We start from the raw sequence: 12,633 nt of genomic DNA, 5'->3' as shown, positions 1-12,633 counted from the left end.
ATCCCTGAAACATCACAACAAAGTTTTTCCTTATCCAGAAGTGCTGGTACACACCTGTAATCCCAGTGACTGAGGAGGTTGAGGCAGGAGGATCAAAAGTTTGAGACCAGGCTTGGAAACTTAGCAAGACCCTGTTTCAAAATAAAATAAAAAGTACTTGGTGGTGTGGTTCAGTGGTAGAATGTCCCTGGACTCAATGTCCAATATTGGGGGCGAGGGATTAACCCTATAGCAATGATATAGCCTCTGCTACAATAGGGAAAAAGTAGACCAATATCACTGCCTAAAGGGTTAGGATTTGACCTGTGGTCCATTTTAACAGCGTTTTTCTTTCTTATCAGTCTTCACCCAGCCTTAAATGTTTTCTTTCTTTTTTTTTCCTTTTACAATGTGAGGACATGGATTTTAAATGATCCATTAAGAACATAATGAATTATGATATAAAGTTGTTCAATATGTGTGAGAGTGCAGGCATGAACTGAAGACAGGCAGAATGCGGCACTTTAAGAAAAGGAGAGCATATAAGAATAGTGAATGTGCCTGTGAGGAGCTGAAATTATGCTACCGTCAGAGTGCTACCAAGATTCTGCGTCAGGAAAGTGGCATTATACTTTGTTTCCCCTCTGCTTTGCACACTTTCTGTAATGCTGTTCTAACACTTATTTTGGTCAGTGGCTATGTTTGTAAGTATGCACTTGTGTCTTACTTTGATTTTCAGAATATAACAATGTTTTAGCAAAGTACAATTTTAAAAGTTCTCAGCAGGGAGACATTATGATGCAGTTGAATGAACACTAGTTTGAGAAATTAGGACACTTGCATTTTAATCCCAGGTCTTGTCACCATGATTGAGGGTTGTCCCCACTCTGTGCCTTGACTTCTATGAGTAAAATGAAGAGGGTGGACAAGAATGTCTCTGGGTTCCTTTTTCAGTCCTCAGTCCTTTGACTTCTTTGTGTCAACATGTGTTTAATGATTACTCCATTCAAGCTCAAAGTATTTAAGATTTTACAAGGTCCATTGAAGTTCAAAGACTATTTCTGCCAGAATTTTTTCTATTTGATTTAGAATAGGAAAATAAACTCTGTCTGCCTTAGGGCCATTCTAGCCATCCCACGGTAGCTCCAACAATAGGCAAAAACCATGGAGGAGAGAATTGATAGGGCCTTCCATTTATTCCCTACATCCTTTGAAAATGGTTACTAATACTGAAGAAACAGAGCAGCAAAGAGGAAACAGGGAGCCAGTGTGTAAACATCAGCAAGGTATTTGCCCAGAGAGGTCAAAAGAGAAACATGGGACTGGGCATGTGTCTGGATGAATTCCATGGGAAAACTGCCCTCTTTGTCATTGGTATGAAAGAGGACATGGACTTTAAACCCTGTGCTGACGTGAAGAAAGTGTTATCCGAAGATAGCGACATTAAAGTTGGTACTCTGAATCCAAAGTCTAAAATTTGAATGAAGAAAATGACAAAATATGCTTCTATGCCTTAAATATTAATTCTGCTCATCTAGTGACTTGGGAGACTGAGGCTTCCAGTGACCACTCCAGTGATGGGTAGTCACTCCATGGAGAGTGGACTAGTTTAGTTCACTTCTAACTAATAGGTTATGGCACAAGGGATGGAATGTCACTTCTGTGCTTATCTGAGAAAAGATCTTACTGGAGATTGCATTGTATTCTTGGTTCTTGTTTCTCTATATGAAAGGATTTCAAGCAAGGTATGAGTCTTAGTAAAAGTATAGCAAAGTTTATTAGAAGGGAAAGAAGAAGGGTGTAAAACACCCTCAAGGGAGAGAGTGGGTCCTCTTGGAGGGAAGAGTGATGATTCACTTCTTTGTGCGCTCAATTTTATTGGAAGAGGAAGGGCAGTTTCTGGAGAATCTTGCACAAGCACTACCTCTTAACTCTTGATTGACAGTAGGCTATATCAGATTTTAAAGTTTATAATGTGCGTGTTTCTACGTAAAGGCAACTCTTAGTAATTTTTGTTTGTATAAAGGTCACAAATGCCCTCTTTCACCTGGGTCCAGCTTGGATCAGGATAACTTATGCGTGTGTGTGTGTGTGTGTGTGTGTGTGTTGGTGGGGGAGTTTGGGGATCTGCACTCCTCATCCCTAAGAAGGAAGAACAACCTTGAAAATAATAAGTTTATTAGTTAAGAGTTGTAATATACTGTTATTGCTTTAAACCACAGCTGGGACAGAATGGTGTTGTGTGAGATGCTTCAAAGAAAGACATACTGAGAGTTAATACTAGGTTTGATCTATATAATGAACCCTTTAAACTCCATGTTCCCACTGCTCGTGTCTATCTGCTACCTAACAGGTTACAAGAGATGGTAATCTGTTTTTTTTTTTTTTTTTTGGTACCAGGGATTAAACCCAGGGGTGCCCAACCACTGAACCACATCCCCAGCCCTCTATATTTTATTTAGAGACAGGGTTTCACTGAGTTCCTTATTGTCTCTCTAAGTTGCTGAGGCCGACTTTGAACTTGCTATCACTCCTGCCTCAGCCTCCGGAGCCACTGGGATTACAGGCATGTGCCACTGTGCCTAGCTAATCTCTGTCTTTTGAGCACACTCTTTAGTTTATTGACTTTGATGAAGAAACTTTCTACATTGAGGAAGCCCCTGTGGCAAGGAATTTTATAGAAGCTTCCAGCTTAGTGTCAGAAGGAAACTGATTCCCTTGGTTTCATAGGCCACAAGGAACTGAATCTTGTCAATAACCACATGAGCTGGGAAGTAAATCTTTTCCCCAGTCAACTTTCAGAAATAGAGAACACTTTGATTGAAGCCTCATGAGAAACTGAAGCATAGAACTCAGTTCTGTAGTTCCCAAATTCCTGGCCCACAGAAACAATGAGATATTAAATGGATGTTGTTTTAGGCTGTGAGATTATGGCAATTTATTATGCAACAATAGGTAACTACTATAGCTATTTAAGATACTGCTAAAACTAATTTATAGAGTAAATTCCACAAACACATGAGTTCACTATGTGTCATGCATTGTTTTATGTTTCACATGTGTTAACTCACAGCTACCCTATTAGATAGGTAGTAATAACTACCCCTATTTTCTAGGACAGAGACATTCAGTAACTTGGTCATATATCCAGACAATGACAGATCTTAGATTTTTATCCAGGCATTCTGATTCAGAATTGTCCCTTAACCCTTCTCCTATATTGACTCCAATGTCATACTTTGTGAAAAATGTGCAGGAGAGAACATGGCCACTGTGATCATTAATCTAGATTGTCAACTTGATTGGATTAAGAGATGCCTAGGATGAAGAGTTTTTTGGGTGTGTCAATGAGGGTGTTCCAGAGATGATTGGCATATGGGACAGCAAACTGAAAACATACCCTGAGTGTGGGTCACATAGTCCAATGGGCTGGGAACCCAGATAGAACAAAAGGTGGAAGAAGCAGCCATTCTTCTTGAGCAGGGTGTTGGAGAGGGCATTCACTGCTGATGCCATCACTCGACGACATTGGATTCCAGTTCCTTCACTCACTCAATGTGGACTCTGACCAGTGATTCTCCAGAGTTCCCAGACCTTCAGTCTTAGACTGTGGCACATCATTGGCCCTTCTTGTTCTGATGCTCCAGCTTCTTAGGCTGAGCAGCTACTGGTTCCTTTGACTCTTGTGTGCTGACAGCCATTGTGGACTCTCCAGCTTCTGAGCATGTAAGCTGACCTCCTAAATCTCCTGGTATAACCAATATATATACATATTCTGTTGACTCTGTTTCTCTAGAGAACCCTGACTGATACAGTCACTACACCTTAATTCAAAATTTTATGAGTGAACATTTTGAAAGCATAATGTCTTAAAACAGTCATACCTAAAACAGATATTATAAAGAAAATGTTTTTCTTTTCATAGCTCTGGCATGTAAGGTCTCCCTATATATGACAACGGAGGGTAAGATATTGGGATCTAGATAGATAAACTTTGATTGAACTCTTGGATATTTGTGTCTCCTAGCCTGGCCAAATGCTCTCAAAATGACAAGATATACTACAGTTTACCCTTGAAATGCTTTAATTAAGTCAGAACACAGAGACTTAGATATTTACGTGATTTTTTATTTTATTCTGGAATAATGAAAATAATTTACATATTATATTTTTGGTAGTTCATATTTAATGGTGGTGGTTGGGGTAAAAAGAGGGTTTTTTTATTCCAAGCAAAACATTAAAGTTGAAAGTAGTATAAAAGGAAGAAACATTATTTTAAATCTGTTAAAATTATATATTATTTGCACATCTTTCTTAGGATGCTATCAATTTTTGCCATAAATTAATATATTAAATTATATTTATATCAATAAATACTCATAGTCACCAGAAATAACATCTATATATTATTAAAATTCTGTATGATCGAGAAGTTCTGGGTAGCAGACAATGGCAGCCACCTGTGTCCCAATATCTCAATATTCTCTCCAAAGGCAATACAGAACAACGAGAAGAGAGAAATAAAACTCAAGACATGCCCTCACAATAACCTGAGGAGAAAGAATACCCGAACTTCAAAATAACTCCCAAGTAAAAGGAGAAGTAACACCAAATTATAGCGTGATCTCTCATGAGCCCTCCCTCTTCCCACCTGCCCCGCTACAAGGCTTTGTGGTGAGCACAGCAGACTGACAAACCCTGAGTAGAAAACACAAGAGGGAAAATAGGGGCTTAAAGATATATAAAATCACCACTAGAAAGACTCAGCTCACCTTAATTTTAATTTTTTAAATTTATTTTTAATTTTTTGGCAGTTCTGGAGATTGAACCCAGGGCCTTGTGCATGCAAGGCAAGTACTCTACCAACCAAGCTATATCCCCAGTCTTTACCTTAATTTTTAAAAAAGTATCAAGGTGAATCAGAACATAAACTTTAAGGAAGAGACTTATAAACATGTGTGATCTCAGTGCATTAGAAGACTGAGATCACAAGAACAAAGCCAGCCTCAGTAATGACAAGGCCCTAAGCAACTCAGTGACACCCTGTCTCTAAATAAAATACAAAATAGGGCTGGGGATGTGGCTCAGTGGTCCAGTGCCCCTGAGTTCAATCCCCGGTACCAAAAAAAAAAAAAAAAAAAAAAAAGCATGTGTGATTTCAAGGGGCCATCTTGCCATCTTTGAAACAGATAGCTTGTGATAAAGAATAAAGGTAGAAAGCAATGAAGAAGAACACTTTGGCATTTGAATGGTGAAGGGAAAAAAAGCAAAAGGCAAAATGTGTGTCCAAAAAGAAAAAGGAGAACCACAATATAAGAGAACACAAAAACACTCCCTTACCACCAAAGTCTGAACAAATTTACTAGATACCTGGACTTGGCTGTGCTGACAGAAGAGGGCGCCATTAAAGTGGGAATCTTATAAAATACCATAATATCACAGTATGAATAGCAACAACAAAAAGATTAATAGATCTATACAGAATTGTTTTTGAGAGGGAAATTTTTAGTACTAAATACTCAAAATAGAAAGGAGGAAGGACTCAAATCAGTAATCCAGGTGATCCCTCAGAAAACCAAAGAAGAGCAAAATAAACCTAGGGAAAAGAAGAAAGGAAATAAGAGCAGGAATAAATGGATTTTTGAAAATAGGAAAACAATAGAGAAAATCAATGAAACAAAGTTAGTTCTTTGAAAATACCAATAAAATTGATAATCCTCTAGCAAGCCTAAAAATGATAAAGAGGGAAGAAATAAATTATCAATATTAGGAATGAAACGGGATATTACTACAGATCCTTCAGCCATTAAATAATAGTGGGGCAATATTATAAAAAACTCTACTCACTTAAATTTTAAAAACTTAGATTAAATGGACCAATCCTAGAAAAGCATAAACTACCCAAACTCAAACAATATGAAATAGAAAATGAGTGGTCCTATAATTATTTAAAAAGTTGAATCCATATTTTAAAAGCTTTCGTAAAGAAATCTCCAGACCTCAATCATTTCACTGGAGGATTTGCCCAACTATTTGAGAAAATTTAGCCTCAAAAAATGGAAAACTGCAGATCAGTATCTGTCATATTCTTAGAAACAAAATTTCTCAATGAAATACTAGAAAAACTAATCAAGCAATATCTAAAATGAATTATCCATGATTGAATGAAGTTTATTTCAGGAATGCAAGGCTGGTTCAATATTAGAAAATAAAGGTAATCTTCCATATCAATAGGCAAAAGGAGAATGTTGTGTTCTTCTTTACATCAATTGATACAGAACATACATTTGACAACATTTAACACCATTCATGATATATGATACATATCTATATGTGTATATATATGTGTGTATGTATATATATGTATGTGTGTATATATACATATAATATATACATATATATGATATAGATGTATTGAGAATTGAACCCAGAGTTCCTTTGCCACTAAAAAGATAGAGAAGACACAGATTACAAGTATCAGGAATGAAACAGGGGATATTACTACATTCCCAGCCCTTTTTGATTTTTATTTTGAGACAGGGTTTCACTAAGTTGCTGAGGTTGGCCTCAAACTTGTGATCATCCTGCCTCAGCTGAGTTGCTGGAATTATAGGCATTTGCTACTGCACCCTACCCATTCATGATTTTTAAAAGAACTTCCCAGAGGTGCTGAGGGTATAGCTCAATGGTGAGGTTTTGCCTGTCATGTGAGGCCCTGGGATCAATTCCTAGCAGTGCAGGAAAAAAAAAAAAGAACTCAGAAAGTGGTGAAAGACTGAGTATTGAAGAATAAGAGCAAGTATCTCTGCTTTCACCATTTTTATTCATCACAATAGTGGAAGCCCTAGCCAGCTCAATAAGGCACTAAGAGGAAGTAAAAGGTATACATATTGGAAAGGAATATTTTCAGATTACATGATTGTCTATGTAGAAAATTCTAAGGAATATGCAAGAAAGTTTTAGAATAAGTTCAAAAATATGACTGTATACAATTGTGATCAACACATAAATTCATCATATTCCTATATATTAGAAAAAACATGTGGAAATCAAAATTTAAAATATGGTACCACTTACGATGACATTAAATAATTGGAATACCTAGGTACAAATCTCATTCTGTAGTTTTCAGTATTTTCACAAAATTGTTCAAGGATCACTACTATCTAATTCCAGAATATTTTCATCACCCTAAAAAGAAATATACTCATTAGCAGTCACTCATCAATACCCCACTCTCTCCTTCCTTAGCCCCTGGCAATGACTAAGCTGCATTCTATCTCTATGGATTTCTTTGTTCTGGGAATTTTATACTAATGGCATCTCACAATATGTGGTATTTTATATATAATTTCTTTCATTTAACATAATGTTATCAAGATTTACTCATGTTATATCATGTATCAGTACCTCATTCCTTTTTATGGTTGCTGCTTTTATTTATTTATTTATTTTGGTACTGGAGATTGCACCCAGGAGTACTTAACCACTGAGCCCCAACCCCAGTCCTTTTATTTTGAGACAGGGTCTTGTTAAGTTGCTGAGACTGGTCTCAAACTTGTGATCCTCCTGCCTCAGTCTCCCAAGTTCCTGGGATTACAGGTATGTGCCACTACACCGGCTCCTTTTTTGGTTTGAAAAATATTCCATGGTATTCCATTTTGTTTATGAATTCGTCAGTTGATGAACATTTGGGTTGTTTCTACTTTGGACTATTATGAATAATACTGCTACAAATATTTGTGTACAAGTTTTGTATTGACATATGTTTTGAATTATCTGGGAGTAGAATTTCTGGGTCATATAGTAACTCTATATTTGACTTTTTTTGTGAAACTGTCCAGCTGTTTTACAAAGCCGATGTACCATTTTATATTCCCACCAGTACTTCTTTTTTTTTTTTTTACCAGTACTTCTTAAGGGTTCAAATTTTTATTCTCATTCACACTTGCCATTTTCTATATTTTTTATTTTATGCATACTAGTGGGTACAATATGTTATCTCATTAGGGCTTTGATTCCCATTTCTGTGTTGCTTAGTGATGCTGAATATCTTTGGGAAGTAGGGCTAGATAAATAATATCTTTTTATGTGCCTATTGGTCATTTGTGCATCCTCTTTGAAGAATTGTCTACTAAAATCCTTTGCTACTTTTTCAAATGTGTTATTTGTATTTTTATTATTGAATAAAAGTGCTCTTTTGTTTTTCTGCAGTGCTGGATATTGGACCTAGGACCTCACACATGCAAAGCAAGCACTCTACCACTGAGCTACATCCCCAGCCTGTAAGTGCTCTGTATATACTTGGGGAAACAAATATATACAGGGGACACAAGTCCCCTGCTATATATATGATTTTCCATGTTTTCTCTTGTTCCATGAATTGACTTTTCACATTCTTGATAGTGTTCCTTGAAGCACAAAAGGTTTTTAATTTTGATGAAGTCTAATTTATCTATTTCTCTTTGTTTGCACTTGGGTGCCATATCTAAGAAAATTACTTAGTCTAGCTGAACAACTGTGGGGGGAATGGGAAATGAACCTACCCTAAACCTCACACTATATACAAAAATTAAGACAAAATTAAGACATTTAAGTTTAAATGTAAACATAAAACTATGAAACATTTGACAGAAAACAGGAGAATATCTTTGGGAAGTAGGGCTAGATAAATGATCTATATAAGAAAACATTAATCAGTTTTACTTTTTCAAAATTAAATAATTTTCCACTGAAAAATTTCCACTGTGATGGTTAATTTTACATGTCAGATTGATTGGATCATAGGCTGCCCAATATTTGGTTAAATGTTATTTGTAGGTGTGTCTGTGAAGTTGTTTCTGGATGAGATTAACATTTTAATCAGTACATTGAGTAAAGCAAATTTCCCTCACCAATGTGAGTGGGTCTCATCCAAACTATTGAAGGTCTGACTAGAATAAAAAGCTGAGTAGGAAAGAATTTCTTCTCTCTGTCTTGTTTTTTTTCAAGCTGGAACATTAGTCTTATCCTGCTTTTTGACTCAGACTAGACTGGAGCATACCACTCACTGGTTTTTCTGGATTTCCAGTATGCTTATTTCAGATCTTGGCTTCATATTCTCCATTATCAAATAAACTAAATTCTTATAGTAAAGCAAGTTATCTATCTATCTATCTATCTATCTATCTATCTATCTATCTATCTATCCCCACATTCATCCTCCCCTCTTTCTCCTCTCCCCATATGGTTCTGTTTCTGGACCCAGATTCATACAAATTTTGATACTGAGAGAGGTTTTAGAATAAAATAATTTTAAGGATGAATTTTCCAAGTAGTTTCAGAGATTTCTGATTGTGTCTCTAATCTTACTGGATTTGAAGATGCTAATCACATTATTACAAGTAGTGAAGAAAGTATTAATACTACATGGCATGATCTGGCAATAGAGATATAAAACTATTTCCTTGCATACTACTAATCAATCACTTTAAGAGGCAGGGAGCAGGGTGACTATATGAACAGTTTTGGAAATTTAATTAATATAATATAGTTAGCTAGTTGCTCCTAATATCACTGGACAAAATGGTGAAAGATAAGGACAAGCTCAGGGATTTGGATTTTTAGCTCAAGTGTCACATAAATGACCTGAGAGCTTCACTGTATGTCCTGAAGAAGAAACCCTATCTTCTATAGCTATAGAACTATGATTGCTAAAAATTAAATTCAGAATCTCACTCTTTAACTGGTTGAATTATAGCATAAATTGACCTCCCCACCTCACAGAGCAAGTATCTGCTGTTAAAGTGATGATGGCATTGATTTGGAAAGAATGGGATCCTTCAAGTTGGAATGGGGATGTGTGAGAAGACTCCAAGAAACCTGGTGACACTTGAGTCTCTAAATTCTGATCAGTCTTCTTTGGCTATAAAAGCAACTACCTACCTCTAGTGGGAGTAGTTTTTCCATAGCCTCTCCACATCAATCTAAGGGGCTTGACCCTACATTGCCTAAGGAAACTGTAATGACTTCCTTTGAGGTAGTTGCCATGTACGAGAATACTTATTCTCCTTATGACTTACTCTTACCATCACTCTTTACTCTTATACCTATAACTAGACTCAAGTACTCAAGTCCCAGCAGGTACCTAAAGGTGATGTACAAAATGTGACTCATGAGAATATGCACTACATCATAAAATAACTACATGAGTATTCTAATTTATAAAGACAAAAATCTGGGGAACTTATGTGGGATAATGGTAGAAGGAACACAAAGTTGAATTAGGTTGAATTTATTGACATTTCAGTAAGCAGAGATTCTTCATTTAATGTTGCAATTTGTGGAGTTAGGAAGGACTCTTGACAGTTTGCTTGGTTTGTTGACTGAAGCATAAACCAGAAGGAGGACCATAGTGAATGAATTAGAAATCTCAGAACTGTCTTGGTTAATATAGTAGAAGGCATTGAGAGGCTTTGGGAGTGAATGTTAGAGTGAATTTGTCACTTAAGACTTATTCATCCATACTAGGAAGGTCCAGAAAACATGTTCACCATAACTGAAAAATAAATTTGTGAGAAGAGCACTGGCATCTTTGAAGAACTCTGTGATTACTTTTCTATAAATGTCAAACTTTATAGTGGGAGAGTAGTCACTGAATTGGGAAACCTAAATGCAACAAGAGTAATTGGATTCTCAAGGGGCAGGGGTCAAATGGCATTCATTTGTCAAAGGCAAGCTGTGAGTGGCTACTGTAATGAATAGCAGAATCAAAGGATTAGTCAGAATATACTAGCCTGCACAGACCTATGATATTGGCCAATTGATCATGGTATTCTTAGAAGTGAAATAGATGGAAGCCTACTAATTTTTTACATGATCTATATAAGAAAAAAATTCTAGGCAAAGTAAATTAAAGGCTAACTTGAATCAAAAAAGCAGAAAGTTATGACCTTTCAGTCAGTTCCCATACTCCATCCAGTTTACAGATCCATAATCCTTTGAATGAAGCAGGGTCTGTGTTCCCTTAGAAAGGACCCAGGTATACTATCAAATTTTATACTGTTAATCTTTCTCCCAGTCTTCCTGTCTTAGTCTGTTTTCTGTTGCTATAACAGAACGTCATAGACAGGGTAATTTTTAAAAAGCAGAGATTTATTTCTTATAGTTCTGGGGACTGGGAAGTCCAAGAGCATGGCACCAGCATCTGGTGAAGACCTTCTTCATGTGTCATATCATGGCAGAAAGGCAAGTGAGTATGTACAAGACAGAGAGAGGGTGGGAGCATGAAAATACAGTACGTGAGATATACGTCACTTTTATAACAAAGTCACTCCTATAGTGACTAAGCCACTCCCATGTTAATACCATTGATCTATTCATGACCTAATTGCCTCTTAAAGAGCCTACCTCCCAATTCCATTAAAGTGGAAATGAAATTTCAACATGGGTTTTGGAGGGGTGATTTAAATTAAATTGGCCCAGAGGAAACTATAGCATTTTACCAGGATAACTGTTCATTGGGAAAAGGAAATAATCTGACTGACTGGACACTTGCTCTGAGCTGACACTGATTCCAGGAGACCCAAAATGTCATCTTGGCCCACCAGTAAGAATAGGAGCTTATGGAGGTCACATGATCAATTAAGTTTTAGTTCATATCCATCTAAACCCACTGAAACAATCACAACACAATTCTGTGGTTATTTCCCAAGATCCAGAATGTATGATTGGAATAGATATATTCAGCAGCTGGCTCAATCCCCACATTTATCCTATGACTTGTGGAGTAAGGGCTATTTTGGTGGGAAAGTGGAAGCTACTCAAACTGACTATACTTAGGAAAATAGTAAACCTAAAGTAATAATGTACTTCTAGAGGAATTGAAGAGATTATTGTCACATCGAGAACTTTAAAATACAAAGGTGATGACTTCTACCATATTTTCATTCAGTTTGCTTTTTCATCTTTGCAGAAGACAGATGAGTTTGGGGCATTAAAAATAGGTTATTGTATGCTTAACCAGGTGGTGAATTCAATTGCAGTGGTTCCACCAGATGTGGTTTCATTGCCTGAGCAATTAACATATTTCCTGGTAACTGCTATATAGCTACTGATCCAGAAAGTGCCTTTTTCTGCATTCCTGTCAATAAGACCCACCAGAAGTAGTTTTCTTGTACATGACTAGCAGTACAGCTTCACTGTCCTACTTCAGGGATGTATCAACTCTCCATTCTTGTTATGGTTTAGTTCACAGGGATCTGTAATTTTTTTTTTTATTTTTTTTTAATTTTTATTTTTTTTATTGTAAACAAATGGGATACATGTTGTTTCTCTGTTTGTACATGGCGTAAAGGCATACCATTTGTGTAATCATAAATTTACATAGAGCAATGTTGTTTGATTCATTCTGTTATTTTTTCCCTTCCCCCCACCCCTCCCATCCCTCTTTACCCTCTATACAGTAGTTCCTTCCTCCATACTTGCCCCCCTCCCTAACCCTAACTCTAACCCTTCCCTCCCCCCCATTATGTGTCATCCTCCACTTATTAGCGATATCATTCGTCCTTTGGCTTTTTGAGATTGGCTTATCTCACTTAGCATGATATTCTCCAATTTCATCCATTTGCCTGCAAATGTCATAATTTTATCATTCTTTATGGCTGAGTAATATTC

At 36.6% G+C, this 12,633-nt stretch overlaps 1 long non-coding RNA gene across 1 annotated transcript in view; it reads left to right on the top strand.

The window, feature by feature from the left end:
* The window catches only part of LOC306651898, a 317,192-nt gene that overhangs the window by 48,230 nt on the left and 256,329 nt on the right, over positions 1-12,633 (top strand). The window contains exon 3 of the long non-coding RNA XR_013761237.1: positions 8,194-8,264. This is a non-coding gene — a long non-coding RNA (uncharacterized lncRNA). The remainder of the gene's footprint in view (positions 1-8,193; positions 8,265-12,633) is intronic.

Source organism: Sciurus vulgaris (assembly GCF_902686455.1).
Source record: "Sciurus vulgaris genome assembly, chromosome: X".
NCBI lineage: Eukaryota > Metazoa > Chordata > Mammalia > Rodentia > Sciuridae > Sciurus > Sciurus vulgaris.
The sequence above is the reverse complement of the archived record's forward strand: the minus strand, read 5'-3'. Positions and strand labels throughout refer to the sequence as shown.